The sequence below is a fragment of the Aquarana catesbeiana genome, unplaced genomic scaffold (genome assembly GCF_042186555.1).
Source record: "Aquarana catesbeiana isolate 2022-GZ unplaced genomic scaffold, ASM4218655v1 unanchor86, whole genome shotgun sequence".
NCBI lineage: Eukaryota > Metazoa > Chordata > Amphibia > Anura > Ranidae > Aquarana > Aquarana catesbeiana.
Genome location: NW_027362746.1, coordinates 600113 through 614332, shown reverse-complemented (window position 1 = coordinate 614332; position 14220 = coordinate 600113). Strand labels below are relative to the sequence as shown.

Below are 14220 nucleotides of genomic sequence, written 5' to 3'. Positions count from 1 at the left end.
TTGTTGGTGGCAGGAAGCCTGCATAGCTATTGGTGCCTAGATCGGCGTGGCTAAAGGTGACAATTGTTGTCAAATCGCTTGGCTAGCTAGAGCGATGTTCAAAATGGGCAGTGCAGATAGTGCCGATGTACAAGCTTCCGTCCCAGTGTATTGCTGGACTTGAAGTACACAGCGATGCAATTGTTGTTAAAGATCCTCCGGAGTTTTTCTGACACTCCAGTGGCTTACGGGGGTGACTATATTTCTCCAAATGTTCTGCTTCTCCCCAGTTTGTTTTCGTGACCTTGTGGATGTTTAGCCAAGACCCAGTCTGGCTAGCCACAAGCTTTCAAAGCACACCTGAGAGGGTCTGTAGACTCTTTTTGTTGTTACCGCGTCAGCCCGATATTGCAGAGTCCTAAGAAGCCCCAGCTTGGGTTCCAGTGGGTGGTGTGAGCCAAAAAGCAGATAGCGGTGTGTGTGGGTAGGTTTCCTGTAGGCCTCCTTGCCCAAATGCACCCTTTTCCTTGCCTTGCAAGACACAGTCCAAAGCGGGTCATTTGCTATTCGATGCCTTTGTCACCGAATAGCAAATGGTGCAATATGATGCCAGCTAAGGGTGTTAGCGTTGTTGCCAGATACTTAGCAATGTTGTGTGTGACAGAGTTGATTCTCTTTGGGAATCAGTAGTCAAAATGGCTGAACCTTGGCCCTGGATAATGCTGGACCTCCTGAGCGAGTTAAAGCATAAGGCCAGAGACTTTTCGAATGCCGAAGAAAGTCTCCACAGTTGTCGCTAAGCCAGGATATCTTAGGAGCTTTCTTCAAGGACCTGGATGACTTGGGTCTTTGCTTAGGGCCGCTTTGCAAGGCCAAAAAGGGATAGGAGTGCGTTGGCCGGGAATCGAACCCGGGTCAACTGCTTGGAAGGCAGCTATGCTCACCACTATACCACCAACGCAAGGCTGTCCGGGGCCTGTGCCACTATCTCTATCCAATTCGTGTCACACGTGGCGCTGATAAGAACCACGCCCCAGCGCAAGGTCAACTTGCTGCCATACGAATTGACCACTAGAAAGATAAGCTCGAAACATTTCCCCGTTTGTAGAGGGAATGGAAGAGAAGCCAGTCGATATGGTAAAGGTGGGGCCGTGCAGTGCGCATGAATGCCACTGACTGGGCCAAAACGTTGCGATGCCATACGCCCAACGTGGGGCTCGAACCCACGACCCTGAGATTAAGAGTCTCATGCTCTACCGACTGAGCTAGCCGGGCTAAGACGCTGCCTCCCGTGTGGCCTCTTGCTACCAACTGACGCCAAACACTTTTTGCTAACTTTCGGCCCAATTTGTTTTGATAGACGCAATGCGCTTCCAAACACTCCTGCGCTTACTTGCTGTCAGGGAGGTACATCACCGTTGCTGCTGTGGTTTTTGGGCTCCCAACAAAACGCGGTAGGTGCTTCGATTGTGTTTTCTCGCTGTGCAAAACGTGAAGCCGAGCTTTCCCACATCACAGCTGCCAAGGCATTTGACCTTTCAGGCAGAGGCGGCATAGACCAATCCCTCAAGGCAGAAGGACTAACGCAAAGGGCAAAGCGCTGGCTTTGAATGCAAGGAGTCACGGGCTACGACCCACCGGCGGGCCCTTCGATAGCTCAGCTGGTAGAGCGGAGGACTGTAGCGTCAACGTAGTAATCCTTAGGTCGCTGGTTCGATTCCGGCTCGAAGGATGCCCTCTTTTACCCTGCCTCTCTCCCCCTTTAACTAGAAGGCACTCTAGAAGGCACTCTAGAAATGTGCAATTGGGAAGCCTTTTAAGGAACTTTGTTTTTATTATTCATGTCTCCCTCGGCCGGTGCGCCGGCCCTCGGCGTGCAGTCTCTGTGGCGCAATCGGTTAGCGCGTTCGGCTGTTAACCGAAAGGTTGGTGGTTCGAGCCCACCCAGGGACGCTCATGTTTTCTCCATTACCTCAGTGGGGCCCGAAGGCTAAAACAAAGCGTGTCCTTTGGCTCTCTTCAGGTGACCGGCAACTGAGCAGACAAACAAGCGTTCACTGGAGACCCTTGCAAATGTACTAGCCGTTTGTTGAAGAGGTTTACATAGTTGATCGAGCCACTTCTTTGGCTCAGGAAGATAACTGCAGCACTTCTAGTCACACCTTAAGACAATCACCATGTGAATGTGTCGATGTTGATTGTCCAAGAACAGGGGGAGGTGTGAAAATTGTAGAACCGCCCTGTTCAAGTTAGATGATCCCATTGTTGGTGGCAGGAAGCCTGCATAGCTATTGGTGCCTAGATCGGCGTGGCTAAAGGTGACAATTGTTGTCAAATCGCTTGGCTAGCTAGAGCGATGTTCAAAATGGGCAGTGCAGATAGTGCCGATGTACAAGCTTCCGTCCCAGTGTATTGCTGGACTTGAAGTACACAGCGATGCAATTGTTGTTAAAGATCCTCCGGAGTTTTTCTGACACTCCAGTGGCTTACGGGGGTGACTATATTTCTCCAAATGTTCTGCTTCTCCCCAGTTTGTTTTCGTGACCTTGTGGATGTTTAGCCAAGACCCAGTCTGGCTAGCCACAAGCTTTCAAAGCACACCTGAGAGGGTCTGTAGACTCTTTTTGTTGTTACCGCGTCAGCCCGATATTGCAGAGTCCTAAGAAGCCCCAGCTTGGGTTCCAGTGGGTGGTGTGAGCCAAAAAGCAGATAGCGGTGTGTGTGGGTAGGTTTCCTGTAGGCCTCCTTGCCCAAATGCACCCCTTTCCTTGCCTTGCAAGACACAGTCCAAAGCGGGTCATTTGCTATTCGATGCCTTCGTCACCGAATAGCAAATGGTGCAATATGATGCCAGCTAAGGGTGTTAGCGTTGTTGCCAGATACTTAGCAATGTTGTGTGTGACAGAGTTGATTCTCTTTGGGAATCAGTAGTCAAAATGGCTGAACCTTGGCCCTGGATAATGCTGGACCTCCTGAGCGAGTTAAAGCATAAGGCCAGAGACTTTTCGAATGCCGAAGAAAGTCTCCACAGTTGTCGCTAAGCCAGGATATCTTAGGAGCTTTCTTCAAGGACCTGGATGACTTGGGTCTTTGCTTAGGGCCGCTTTGCAAGGCCAAAAAGGGATAGGAGTGCGTTGGCCGGGAATCGAACCCGGGTCAACTGCTTGGAAGGCAGCTATGCTCACCACTATACCACCAACGCAAGGCTGTCCGGGGCCTGTGCCACTATCTCTATCCAATTCGTGTCACACGTGGCGCTGATAAGAACCACGCCCCAGCGCAAGGTCAACTTGCTGCCATACGAATTGACCACTAGAAAGATAAGCTCGAAACATTTCCCCGTTTGTAGAGGGAATGGAAGAGAAGCCAGTCGATATGGTAAAGGTGGGGCCGTGCAGTGCGCATGAATGCCACTGACTGGGCCAAAACGTTGCGATGCCATACGCCCAACGTGGGGCTCGAACCCACGACCCTGAGATTAAGAGTCTCATGCTCTACCGACTGAGCTAGCCGGGCTAAGACGCTGCCTCCCGTGTGGCCTCTTGCTACCAACTGACGCCAAACACTTTTTGCTAACTTTCGGCCCAATTTGTTTTGATAGACGCAATGCGCTTCCAAACACTCCTGCGCTTACTTGCTGTCAGGGAGGTACATCACCGTTGCTGCTGTGGTTTTTGGGCTCCCAACAAAACGCGGTAGGTGCTTCGATTGTGTTTTCTCGCTGTGCAAAACGTGAAGCCGAGCTTTCCCACATCACAGCTGCCAAGGCATTTGACCTTTCAGGCAGAGGCGGCATAGACCAATCCCTCAAGGCAGAAGGACTAACGCAAAGGGCAAAGCGCTGGCTTTGAATGCAAGGAGTCACGGGCTACGACCCACCGGCGGGCCCTTCGATAGCTCAGCTGGTAGAGCGGAGGACTGTAGCGTCAACGTAGTAATCCTTAGGTCGCTGGTTCGATTCCGGCTCGAAGGATGCCCTCTTTTACCCTGCCTCTCTCCCCCTTTAACTAGAAGGCACTCTAGAAGGCACTCTAGAAATGTGCAATTGGGAAGCCTTTTAAGGAACTTTGTTTTTATTATTCATGTCTCCCTCGGCCGGTGCGCCGGCCCTCGGCGTGCAGTCTCTGTGGCGCAATCGATTAGCGCGTTCGGCTGTTAACCGAAAGGTTGGTGGTTCGAGCCCACCCAGGGACGCTCATGTTTTCTCCATTACCTCAGTGGGGCCCGAAGGCTAAAACAAAGCGTGTCCTTTGGCTCTCTTCAGGTGACCGGCAACTGAGCAGACAAACAAGCGTTCACTGGAGACCCTTGCAAATGTACTAGCCGTTTGTTGAAGAGGTTTACATAGTTGATCGAGCCACTTCTTTGGCTCAGGAAGATAACTGCAGCACTTCTAGTCACACCTTAAGACAATCACCATGTGAATGTGTCGATGTTGATTGTCCAAGAACAGGGGGAGGTGTGAAAATTGTAGAACCGCCCTGTTCAAGTTAGATGATCCCATTGTTGGTGGCAGGAAGCCTGCATAGCTATTGGTGCCTAGATCGGCGTGGCTAAAGGTGACAATTGTTGTCAAATCGCTTGGCTAGCTAGAGCGATGTTCAAAATGGGCAGTGCAGATAGTGCCGATGTACAAGCTTCCGTCCCAGTGTATTGCTGGACTTGAAGTACACAGCGATGCAATTGTTGTTAAAGATCCTCCGGAGTTTTTCTGACACTCCAGTGGCTTACGGGGGTGACTATATTTCTCCAAATGTTCTGCTTCTCCCCAGTTTGTTTTCGTGACCTTGTGGATGTTTAGTCAAGACCCAGTCTGGCTAGCCACAAGCTTTCAAAGCACACCTGAGAGGGTCTGTAGACTCTTTTTGTTGTTACCGCGTCAGCCCGATATTGCAGAGTCCTAAGAAGCCCCAGCTTGGGTTCCAGTGGGTGGTGTGAGCCAAAAAGCAGATAGCGGTGTGTGTGGGTAGGTTTCCTGTAGGCCTCCTTGCCCAAATGCACCCCTTTCCTTGCCTTGCAAGACACAGTCCAAAGCGGGTCATTTGCTATTCGATGCCTTCGTCACCGAATAGCAAATGGTGCAATATGATGCCAGCTAAGGGTGTTAGCGTTGTTGCCAGATACTTAGCAATGTTGTGTGTGACAGAGTTGATTCTCTTTGGGAATCAGTAGTCAAAATGGCTGAACCTTGGCCCTGGATAATGCTGGACCTCCTGAGCGAGTTAAAGCATAAGGCCAGAGACTTTTCGAATGCCGAAGAAAGTCTCCACAGTTGTCGCTAAGCCAGGATATCTTAGGAGCTTTCTTCAAGGACCTGGATGACTTGGGTCTTTGCTTAGGGCCGCTTTGCAAGGCCAAAAAGGGATAGGAGTGCGTTGGCCGGGAATCGAACCCGGGTCAACTGCTTGGAAGGCAGCTATGCTCACCACTATACCACCAACGCAAGGCTGTCCGGGGCCTGTGCCACTATCTCTATCCAATTCGTGTCACACGTGGCGCTGATAAGAACCACGCCCCAGCGCAAGGTCAACTTGCTGCCATACGAATTGACCACTAGAAAGATAAGCTCGAAACATTTCCCCGTTTGTAGAGGGAATGGAAGAGAAGCCAGTCGATATGGTAAAGGTGGGGCCGTGCAGTGCGCATGAATGCCACTGACTGGGCCAAAACGTTGCGATGCCATACGCCCAACGTGGGGCTCGAACCCACGACCCTGAGATTAAGAGTCTCATGCTCTACCGACTGAGCTAGCCGGGCTAAGACGCTGCCTCCCGTGTGGCCTCTTGCTACCAACTGACGCCAAACACTTTTTGCTAACTTTCGGCCCAATTTGTTTTGATAGACGCAATGCGCTTCCAAACACTCCTGCGCTTACTTGCTGTCAGGGAGGTACATCACCGTTGCTGCTGTGGTTTTTGGGCTCCCAACAAAACGCGGTAGGTGCTTCGATTGTGTTTTCTCGCTGTGCAAAACGTGAAGCCGAGCTTTCCCACATCACAGCTGCCAAGGCATTTGACCTTTCAGGCAGAGGCGGCATAGACCAATCCCTCAAGGCAGAAGGACTAACGCAAAGGGCAAAGCGCTGGCTTTGAATGCAAGGAGTCACGGGCTACGACCCACCGGCGGCCCCTTCGATAGCTCAGCTGGTAGAGCGGAGGACTGTAGCGTCAACGTAGTAATCCTTAGGTCGCTGGTTCGATTCCGGCTCGAAGGATGCCCTCTTTTACCCTGCCTCTCTCCCCCTTTAACTAGAAGGCACTCTAGAAGGCACTCTAGAAATGTGCAATTGGGAAGCCTTTTAAGGAACTTTGTTTTTATTATTCATGTCTCCCTCGGCCGGTGCGCCGGCCCTCGGCGTGCAGTCTCTGTGGCGCAATCGGTTAGCGCGTTCGGCTGTTAACCGAAAGGTTGGTGGTTCAAGCCCACCCAGGGACGCTCATGTTTTCTCCATTACCTCAGTGGGGCCCGAAGGCTAAAACAAAGCGTGTCCTTTGGCTCTCTTCAGGTGACCGGCAACTGAGCAGACAAACAAGCGTTCACTGGAGACCCTTGCAAATGTACTAGCCGTTTGTTGAAGAGGTTTACATAGTTGATCGAGCCACTTCTTTGGCTCAGGAAGATAACTGCAGCACTTCTAGTCACACCTTAAGACAATCACCATGTGAATGTGTCGATGTTGATTGTCCAAGAACAGGGGGAGGTGTGAAAATTGTAGAACCGCCCTGTTCAAGTTAGATGATCCCATTGTTGGTGGCAGGAAGCCTGCATAGCTATTGGTGCCTAGATCGGCGTGGCTAAAGGTGACAATTGTTGTCAAATCGCTTGGCTAGCTAGAGCGATGTTCAAAATGGGCAGTGCAGATAGTGCCGATGTACAAGCTTCCGTCCCAGTGTATTGCTGGACTTGAAGTACACAGCGATGCAATTGTTGTTAAAGATCCTCCGGAGTTTTTCTGACACTCCAGTGGCTTACGGGGGTGACTATATTTCTCCAAATGTTCTGCTTCTCCCCAGTTTGTTTTCGTGACCTTGTGGATGTTTAGCCAAGACCCAGTCTGGCTAGCCACAAGCTTTCAAAGCACACCTGAGAGGGTCTGTAGACTCTTTTTGTTGTTACCGCGTCAGCCCGATATTGCAGAGTCCTAAGAAGCCCCAGCTTGGGTTCCAGTGGGTGGTGTGAGCCAAAAAGCAGATAGCGGTGTGTGTGGGTAGGTTTCCTGTAGGCCTCCTTGCCCAAATGCACCCCTTTCCTTGCCTTGCAAGACACAGTCCAAAGCGGGTCATTTGCTATTCGATGCCTTCGTCACCGAATAGCAAATGGTGCAATATGATGCCAGCTAAGGGTGTTAGCGTTGTTGCCAGATACTTAGCAATGTTGTGTGTGACAGAGTTGATTCTCTTTGGGAATCAGTAGTCAAAATGGCTGAACCTTGGCCCTGGATAATGCTGGACCTCCTGAGCGAGTTAAAGCATAAGGCCAGAGACTTTTCGAATGCCGAAGAAAGTCTCCACAGTTGTCGCTAAGCCAGGATATCTTAGGAGCTTTCTTCAAGGACCTGGATGACTTGGGTCTTTGCTTAGGGCCGCTTTGCAAGGCCAAAAAGGGATAGGAGTGCGTTGGCCGGGAATCGAACCCGGGTCAACTGCTTGGAAGGCAGCTATGCTCACCACTATACCACCAACGCAAGGCTGTCCGGGGCCTGTGCCACTATCTCTATCCAATTCGTGTCACACGTGGCGCTGATAAGAACCACGCCCCAGCGCAAGGTCAACTTGCTGCCATACGAATTGACCACTAGAAAGATAAGCTCGAAACATTTCCCCGTTTGTAGAGGGAATGGAAGAGAAGCCAGTCGATATGGTAAAGGTGGGGCCGTGCAGTGCGCATGAATGCCACTGACTGGGCCAAAACGTTGCGATGCCATACGCCCAACGTGGGGCTCGAACCCACGACCCTGAGATTAAGAGTCTCATGCTCTACCGACTGAGCTAGCCGGGCTAAGACGCTGCCTCCCGTGTGGCCTCTTGCTACCAACTGACGCCAAACACTTTTTGCTAACTTTCGGCCCAATTTGTTTTGATAGACGCAATGCGCTTCCAAACACTCCTGCGCTTACTTGCTGTCAGGGAGGTACATCACCGTTGCTGCTGTGGTTTTTGGGCTCCCAACAAAACGCGGTAGGTGCTTCGATTGTGTTTTCTCGCTGTGCAAAACGTGAAGCCGAGCTTTCCCACATCACAGCTGCCAAGGCATTTGACCTTTCAGGCAGAGGCGGCATAGACCAATCCCTCAAGGCAGAAGGACTAACGCAAAGGGCAAAGCGCTGGCTTTGAATGCAAGGAGTCACGGGCTACGACCCACCGGCGGCCCCTTCGATAGCTCAGCTGGTAGAGCGGAGGACTGTAGCGTCAACGTAGTAATCCTTAGGTCGCTGGTTCGATTCCGGCTCGAAGGATGCCCTCTTTTACCCTGCCTCTCTCCCCCTTTAACTAGAAGGCACTCTAGAAGGCACTCTAGAAATGTGCAATTGGGAAGCCTTTTAAGGAACTTTGTTTTTATTATTCATGTCTCCCTCGGCCGGTGCGCCGGCCCTCGGCGTGCAGTCTCTGTGGCGCAATCGGTTAGCGCGTTCGGCTGTTAACCGAAAGGTTGGTGGTTCGAGCCCACCCAGGGACGCTCATGTTTTCTCCATTACCTCAGTGGGGCCCGAAGGCTAAAACAAAGCGTGTCCTTTGGCTCTCTTCAGGTGACCGGCAACTGAGCAGACAAACAAGCGTTCACTGGAGACCCTTGCAAATGTACTAGCCGTTTGTTGAAGAGGTTTACATAGTTGATCGAGCCACTTCTTTGGCTCAGGAAGATAACTGCAGCACTTCTAGTCACACCTTAAGACAATCACCATGTGAATGTGTCGATGTTGATTGTCCAAGAACAGGGGGAGGTGTGAAAATTGTAGAACCGCCCTGTTCAAGTTAGATGATCCCATTGTTGGTGGCAGGAAGCCTGCATAGCTATTGGTGCCTAGATCGGCGTGGCTAAAGGTGACAATTGTTGTCAAATCGCTTGGCTAGCTAGAGCGATGTTCAAAATGGGCAGTGCAGATAGTGCCGATGTACAAGCTTCCGTCCCAGTGTATTGCTGGACTTGAAGTACACAGCGATGCAATTGTTGTTAAAGATCCTCCGGAGTTTTTCTGACACTCCAGTGGCTTACGGGGGTGACTATATTTCTCCAAATGTTCTGCTTCTCCCCAGTTTGTTTTCGTGACCTTGTGGATGTTTAGCCAAGACCCAGTCTGGCTAGCCACAAGCTTTCAAAGCACACCTGAGAGGGTCTGTAGACTCTTTTTGTTGTTACCGCGTCAGCCCGATATTGCAGAGTCCTAAGAAGCCCCAGCTTGGGTTCCAGTGGGTGGTGTGAGCCAAAAAGCAGATAGCGGTGTGTGTGGGTAGGTTTCCTGTAGGCCTCCTTGCCCAAATGCACCCCTTTCCTTGCCTTGCAAGACACAGTCCAAAGCGGGTCATTTGCTATTCGATGCCTTCGTCACCGAATAGCAAATGGTGCAATATGATGCCAGCTAAGGGTGTTAGCGTTGTTGCCAGATACTTAGCAATGTTGTGTGTGACAGAGTTGATTCTCTTTGGGAATCAGTAGTCAAAATGGCTGAACCTTGGCCCTGGATAATGCTGGACCTCCTGAGCGAGTTAAAGCATAAGGCCAGAGACTTTTCGAATGCCGAAGAAAGTCTCCACAGTTGTCGCTAAGCCAGGATATCTTAGGAGCTTTCTTCAAGGACCTGGATGACTTGGGTCTTTGCTTAGGGCCGCTTTGCAAGGCCAAAAAGGGATAGGAGTGCGTTGGCCGGGAATCGAACCCGGGTCAACTGCTTGGAAGGCAGCTATGCTCACCACTATACCACCAACGCAAGGCTGTCCGGGGCCTGTGCCACTATCTCTATCCAATTCGTGTCACACGTGGCGCTGATAAGAACCACGCCCCAGCGCAAGGTCAACTTGCTGCCATACGAATTGACCACTAGAAAGATAAGCTCGAAACATTTCCCCGTTTGTAGAGGGAATGGAAGAGAAGCCAGTCGATATGGTAAAGGTGGGGCCGTGCAGTGCGCATGAATGCCACTGACTGGGCCAAAACGTTGCGATGCCATACGCCCAACGTGGGGCTCGAACCCACGACCCTGAGATTAAGAGTCTCATGCTCTACCGACTGAGCTAGCCGGGCTAAGACGCTGCCTCCCGTGTGGCCTCTTGCTACCAACTGACGCCAAACACTTTTTGCTAACTTTCGGCCCAATTTGTTTTGATAGACGCAATGCGCTTCCAAACACTCCTGCGCTTACTTGCTGTCAGGGAGGTACATCACCGTTGCTGCTGTGGTTTTTGGGCTCCCAACAAAACGCGGTAGGTGCTTCGATTGTGTTTTCTCGCTGTGCAAAACGTGAAGCCGAGCTTTCCCACATCACAGCTGCCAAGGCATTTGACCTTTCAGGCAGAGGCGGCATAGACCAATCCCTCAAGGCAGAAGGACTAACGCAAAGGGCAAAGCGCTGGCTTTGAATGCAAGGAGTCACGGGCTACGACCCACCGGCGGCCCCTTCGATAGCTCAGCTGGTAGAGCGGAGGACTGTAGCGTCAACGTAGTAATCCTTAGGTCGCTGGTTCGATTCCGGCTCGAAGGATGCCCTCTTTTACCCTGCCTCTCTCCCCCTTTAACTAGAAGGCACTCTAGAAGGCACTCTAGAAATGTGCAATTGGGAAGCCTTTTAAGGAACTTTGTTTTTATTATTCATGTCTCCCTCGGCCGGTGCGCCGTCCCTCGGCGTGCAGTCTCTGTGGCGCAATCGGTTAGCGCGTTCGGCTGTTAACCGAAAGGTTGGTGGTTCGAGCCCACCCAGGGACGCTCATGTTTTCTCCATTACCTCAGTGGGGCCCGAAGGCTAAAACAAAGCGTGTCCTTTGGCTCTCTTCAGGTGACCGGCAACTGAGCAGACAAACAAGCGTTCACTGGAGACCCTTGCAAATGTACTAGCCGTTTGTTGAAGAGGTTTACATAGTTGATCGAGCCACTTCTTTGGCTCAGGAAGATAACTGCAGCACTTCTAGTCACACCTTAAGACAATCACCATGTGAATGTGTCGATGTTGATTGTCCAAGAACAGGGGGAGGTGTGAAAATTGTAGAACCGCCCTGTTCAAGTTAGATGATCCCATTGTTGGTGGCAGGAAGCCTGCATAGCTATTGGTGCCTAGATCGGCGTGGCTAAAGGTGACAATTGTTGTCAAATCGCTTGGCTAGCTAGAGCGATGTTCAAAATGGGCAGTGCAGATAGTGCCGATGTACAAGCTTCCGTCCCAGTGTATTGCTGGACTTGAAGTACACAGCGATGCAATTGTTGTTAAAGATCCTCCGGAGTTTTTCTGACACTCCAGTGGCTTACGGGGGTGACTATATTTCTCCAAATGTTCTGCTTCTCCCCAGTTTGTTTTCGTGACCTTGTGGATGTTTAGCCAAGACCCAGTCTGGCTAGCCACAAGCTTTCAAAGCACACCTGAGAGGGTCTGTAGACTCTTTTTGTTGTTACCGCGTCAGCCCGATATTGCAGAGTCCTAAGAAGCCCCAGCTTGGGTTCCAGTGGGTGGTGTGAGCCAAAAAGCAGATAGCGGTGTGTGTGGGTAGGTTTCCTGTAGGCCTCCTTGCCCAAATGCACCCCTTTCCTTGCCTTGCAAGACACAGTCCAAAGCGGGTCATTTGCTATTCGATGCCTTCGTCACCGAATAGCAAATGGTGCAATATGATGCCAGCTAAGGGTGTTAGCGTTGTTGCCAGATACTTAGCAATGTTGTGTGTGACAGAGTTGATTCTCTTTGGGAATCAGTAGTCAAAATGGCTGAACCTTGGCCCTGGATAATGCTGGACCTCCTGAGCGAGTTAAAGCATAAGGCCAGAGACTTTTCGAATGCCGAAGAAAGTCTCCACAGTTGTCGCTAAGCCAGGATATCTTAGGAGCTTTCTTCAAGGACCTGGATGACTTGGGTCTTTGCTTAGGGCCGCTTTGCAAGGCCAAAAAGGGATAGGAGTGCGTTGGCCGGGAATCGAACCCGGGTCAACTGCTTGGAAGGCAGCTATGCTCACCACTATACCACCAACGCAAGGCTGTCCGGGGCCTGTGCCACTATCTCTATCCAATTCGTGTCACACGTGGCGCTGATAAGAACCACGCCCCAGCGCAAGGTCAACTTGCTGCCATACGAATTGACCACTAGAAAGATAAGCTCGAAACATTTCCCCGTTTGTAGAGGGAATGGAAGAGAAGCCAGTCGATATGGTAAAGGTGGGGCCGTGCAGTGCGCATGAATGCCACTGACTGGGCCAAAACGTTGCGATGCCATACGCCCAACGTGGGGCTCGAACCCACGACCCTGAGATTAAGAGTCTCATGCTCTACCGACTGAGCTAGCCGGGCTAAGACGCTGCCTCCCGTGTGGCCTCTTGCTACCAACTGACGCCAAACACTTTTTGCTAACTTTCGGCCCAATTTGTTTTGATAGACGCAATGCGCTTCCAAACACTCCTGCGCTTACTTGCTGTCAGGGAGGTACATCACCGTTGCTGCTGTGGTTTTTGGGCTCCCAACAAAACGCGGTAGGTGCTTCGATTGTGTTTTCTCGCTGTGCAAAACGTGAAGCCGAGCTTTCCCACATCACAGCTGCCAAGGCATTTGACCTTTCAGGCAGAGGCGGCATAGACCAATCCCTCAAGGCAGAAGGACTAACGCAAAGGGCAAAGCGCTGGCTTTGAATGCAAGGAGTCACGGGCTACGACCCACCGGCGGCCCCTTCGATAGCTCAGCTGGTAGAGCGGAGGACTGTAGCGTCAACGTAGTAATCCTTAGGTCGCTGGTTCGATTCCGGCTCGAAGGATGCCCTCTTTTACCCTGCCTCTCTCCCCCTTTAACTAGAAGGCACTCTAGAAGGCACTCTAGAAATGTGCAATTGGGAAGCCTTTTAAGGAACTTTGTTTTTATTATTCATGTCTCCCTCGGCCGGTGCGCCGGCCCTCGGCGTGCAGTCTCTGTGGCGCAATCGGTTAGCGCGTTCGGCTGTTAACCGAAAGGTTGGTGGTTCGAGCCCACCCAGGGACGCTCATGTTTTCTCCATTACCTCAGTGGGGCCCGAAGGCTAAAACAAAGCGTGTCCTTTGGCTCTCTTCAGGTGACCGGCAACTGAGCAGACAAACAAGCGTTCACTGGAGACCCTTGCAAATGTACTAGCCGTTTGTTGAAGAGGTTTACATAGTTGATCGAGCCACTTCTTTGGCTCAGGAAGATAACTGCAGCACTTCTAGTCACACCTTAAGACAATCACCATGTGAATGTGTCGATGTTGATTGTCCAAGAACAGGGGGAGGTGTGAAAATTGTAGAACCGCCCTGTTCAAGTTAGATGATCCCATTGTTGGTGGCAGGAAGCCTGCATAGCTATTGGTGCCTAGATCGGCGTGGCTAAAGGTGACAATTGTTGTCAAATCGCTTGGCTAGCTAGAGCGATGTTCAAAATGGGCAGTGCAGATAGTGCCGATGTACAAGCTTCCGTCCCAGTGTATTGCTGGACTTGAAGTACACAGCGATGCAATTGTTGTTAAAGATCCTCCGGAGTTTTTCTGACACTCCAGTGGCTTACGGGGGTGACTATATTTCTCCAAATGTTCTGCTTCTCCCCAGTTTGTTTTCGTGACCTTGTGGATGTTTAGCCAAGACCCAGTCTGGCTAGCCACAAGCTTTCAAAGCACACCTGAGAGGGTCTGTAGACTCTTTTTGTTGTTACCGCGTCAGCCCGATATTGCAGAGTCCTAAGAAGCCCCAGCTTGGGTTCCAGTGGGTGGTGTGAGCCAAAAAGCAGATAGCGGTGTGTGTGGGTAGGTTTCCTGTAGGCCTCCTTGCCCAAATGCACCCCTTTCCTTGCCTTGCAAGACACAGTCCAAAGCGGGTCATTTGCTATTCGATGCCTTCGTCACCGAATAGCAAATGGTGCAATATGATGCCAGCTAAGGGTGTTAGCGTTGTTGCCAGATACTTAGCAATGTTGTGTGTGACAGAGTTGATTCTCTTTGGGAATCAGTAGTCAAAATGGCTGAACCTTGGCCCTGGATAATGCTGGACCTCCTGAGCGAGTTAAAGCATAAGGCCAGAGACTTTTCGAATGCCGAAGAAAGTCTCCACAGTTGTC

At 51.1% G+C, this 14220-nt stretch overlaps 22 non-coding genes across 22 annotated transcripts; 10 read left to right on the top strand and 12 right to left on the bottom strand.

The window, feature by feature from the left end:
• Positions 1-868: 868 nt before the first annotated feature.
• TRNAG-UCC (transfer RNA glycine (anticodon UCC)) lies at positions 869-940 on the bottom strand. Its single transcript has one exon. It is a non-coding gene; the product is annotated as a tRNA-Gly (tRNA).
• Positions 941-1181: 241 nt separating this feature from the next.
• TRNAK-CUU (transfer RNA lysine (anticodon CUU)) lies at positions 1182-1254 on the bottom strand. The gene has a single exon. It is a non-coding gene; the product is annotated as a tRNA-Lys (tRNA).
• Positions 1255-1625: 371 nt separating this feature from the next.
• TRNAY-GUA (transfer RNA tyrosine (anticodon GUA)) lies at positions 1626-1711 on the top strand. Its single transcript is given in 2 exon segments — positions 1626-1662; positions 1676-1711. It is a non-coding gene; the product is annotated as a tRNA-Tyr (tRNA).
• Positions 1712-1858: 147 nt separating this feature from the next.
• TRNAN-GUU (transfer RNA asparagine (anticodon GUU)) lies at positions 1859-1932 on the top strand. Its single transcript has one exon. It is a non-coding gene; the product is annotated as a tRNA-Asn (tRNA).
• Positions 1933-3109: 1177 nt separating this feature from the next.
• On the bottom strand, positions 3110-3181 carry TRNAG-UCC (transfer RNA glycine (anticodon UCC)). Its single transcript has one exon. It is a non-coding gene; the product is annotated as a tRNA-Gly (tRNA).
• A 241-nt stretch (positions 3182-3422) lies between these two features.
• TRNAK-CUU (transfer RNA lysine (anticodon CUU)) lies at positions 3423-3495 on the bottom strand. Its single transcript has one exon. It is a non-coding gene; the product is annotated as a tRNA-Lys (tRNA).
• A 371-nt stretch (positions 3496-3866) lies between these two features.
• On the top strand, positions 3867-3952 carry TRNAY-GUA (transfer RNA tyrosine (anticodon GUA)). The gene is given in 2 exon segments: positions 3867-3903; positions 3917-3952. It is a non-coding gene; the product is annotated as a tRNA-Tyr (tRNA).
• A 1398-nt stretch (positions 3953-5350) lies between these two features.
• Positions 5351-5422, bottom strand: TRNAG-UCC (transfer RNA glycine (anticodon UCC)). The gene has a single exon. It is a non-coding gene; the product is annotated as a tRNA-Gly (tRNA).
• Positions 5423-5663: 241 nt separating this feature from the next.
• TRNAK-CUU (transfer RNA lysine (anticodon CUU)) lies at positions 5664-5736 on the bottom strand. Its single transcript has one exon. It is a non-coding gene; the product is annotated as a tRNA-Lys (tRNA).
• Positions 5737-6107: 371 nt separating this feature from the next.
• On the top strand, positions 6108-6193 carry TRNAY-GUA (transfer RNA tyrosine (anticodon GUA)). Its single transcript is given in 2 exon segments — positions 6108-6144; positions 6158-6193. It is a non-coding gene; the product is annotated as a tRNA-Tyr (tRNA).
• Positions 6194-7591: 1398 nt separating this feature from the next.
• Positions 7592-7663, bottom strand: TRNAG-UCC (transfer RNA glycine (anticodon UCC)). Its single transcript has one exon. It is a non-coding gene; the product is annotated as a tRNA-Gly (tRNA).
• A 241-nt stretch (positions 7664-7904) lies between these two features.
• On the bottom strand, positions 7905-7977 carry TRNAK-CUU (transfer RNA lysine (anticodon CUU)). The gene has a single exon. It is a non-coding gene; the product is annotated as a tRNA-Lys (tRNA).
• A 371-nt stretch (positions 7978-8348) lies between these two features.
• Positions 8349-8434, top strand: TRNAY-GUA (transfer RNA tyrosine (anticodon GUA)). Its single transcript is given in 2 exon segments — positions 8349-8385; positions 8399-8434. It is a non-coding gene; the product is annotated as a tRNA-Tyr (tRNA).
• Positions 8435-8581: 147 nt separating this feature from the next.
• On the top strand, positions 8582-8655 carry TRNAN-GUU (transfer RNA asparagine (anticodon GUU)). The gene has a single exon. It is a non-coding gene; the product is annotated as a tRNA-Asn (tRNA).
• Positions 8656-9832: 1177 nt separating this feature from the next.
• TRNAG-UCC (transfer RNA glycine (anticodon UCC)) lies at positions 9833-9904 on the bottom strand. The gene has a single exon. It is a non-coding gene; the product is annotated as a tRNA-Gly (tRNA).
• Positions 9905-10145: 241 nt separating this feature from the next.
• TRNAK-CUU (transfer RNA lysine (anticodon CUU)) lies at positions 10146-10218 on the bottom strand. Its single transcript has one exon. It is a non-coding gene; the product is annotated as a tRNA-Lys (tRNA).
• Positions 10219-10589: 371 nt separating this feature from the next.
• Positions 10590-10675, top strand: TRNAY-GUA (transfer RNA tyrosine (anticodon GUA)). The gene is given in 2 exon segments: positions 10590-10626; positions 10640-10675. It is a non-coding gene; the product is annotated as a tRNA-Tyr (tRNA).
• Positions 10676-10822: 147 nt separating this feature from the next.
• Positions 10823-10896, top strand: TRNAN-GUU (transfer RNA asparagine (anticodon GUU)). The gene has a single exon. It is a non-coding gene; the product is annotated as a tRNA-Asn (tRNA).
• A 1177-nt stretch (positions 10897-12073) lies between these two features.
• TRNAG-UCC (transfer RNA glycine (anticodon UCC)) lies at positions 12074-12145 on the bottom strand. The gene has a single exon. It is a non-coding gene; the product is annotated as a tRNA-Gly (tRNA).
• A 241-nt stretch (positions 12146-12386) lies between these two features.
• TRNAK-CUU (transfer RNA lysine (anticodon CUU)) lies at positions 12387-12459 on the bottom strand. The gene has a single exon. It is a non-coding gene; the product is annotated as a tRNA-Lys (tRNA).
• Positions 12460-12830: 371 nt separating this feature from the next.
• Positions 12831-12916, top strand: TRNAY-GUA (transfer RNA tyrosine (anticodon GUA)). The gene is given in 2 exon segments: positions 12831-12867; positions 12881-12916. It is a non-coding gene; the product is annotated as a tRNA-Tyr (tRNA).
• A 147-nt stretch (positions 12917-13063) lies between these two features.
• TRNAN-GUU (transfer RNA asparagine (anticodon GUU)) lies at positions 13064-13137 on the top strand. Its single transcript has one exon. It is a non-coding gene; the product is annotated as a tRNA-Asn (tRNA).
• The last annotated feature ends 1083 nt before the right edge of the window (positions 13138-14220 follow it).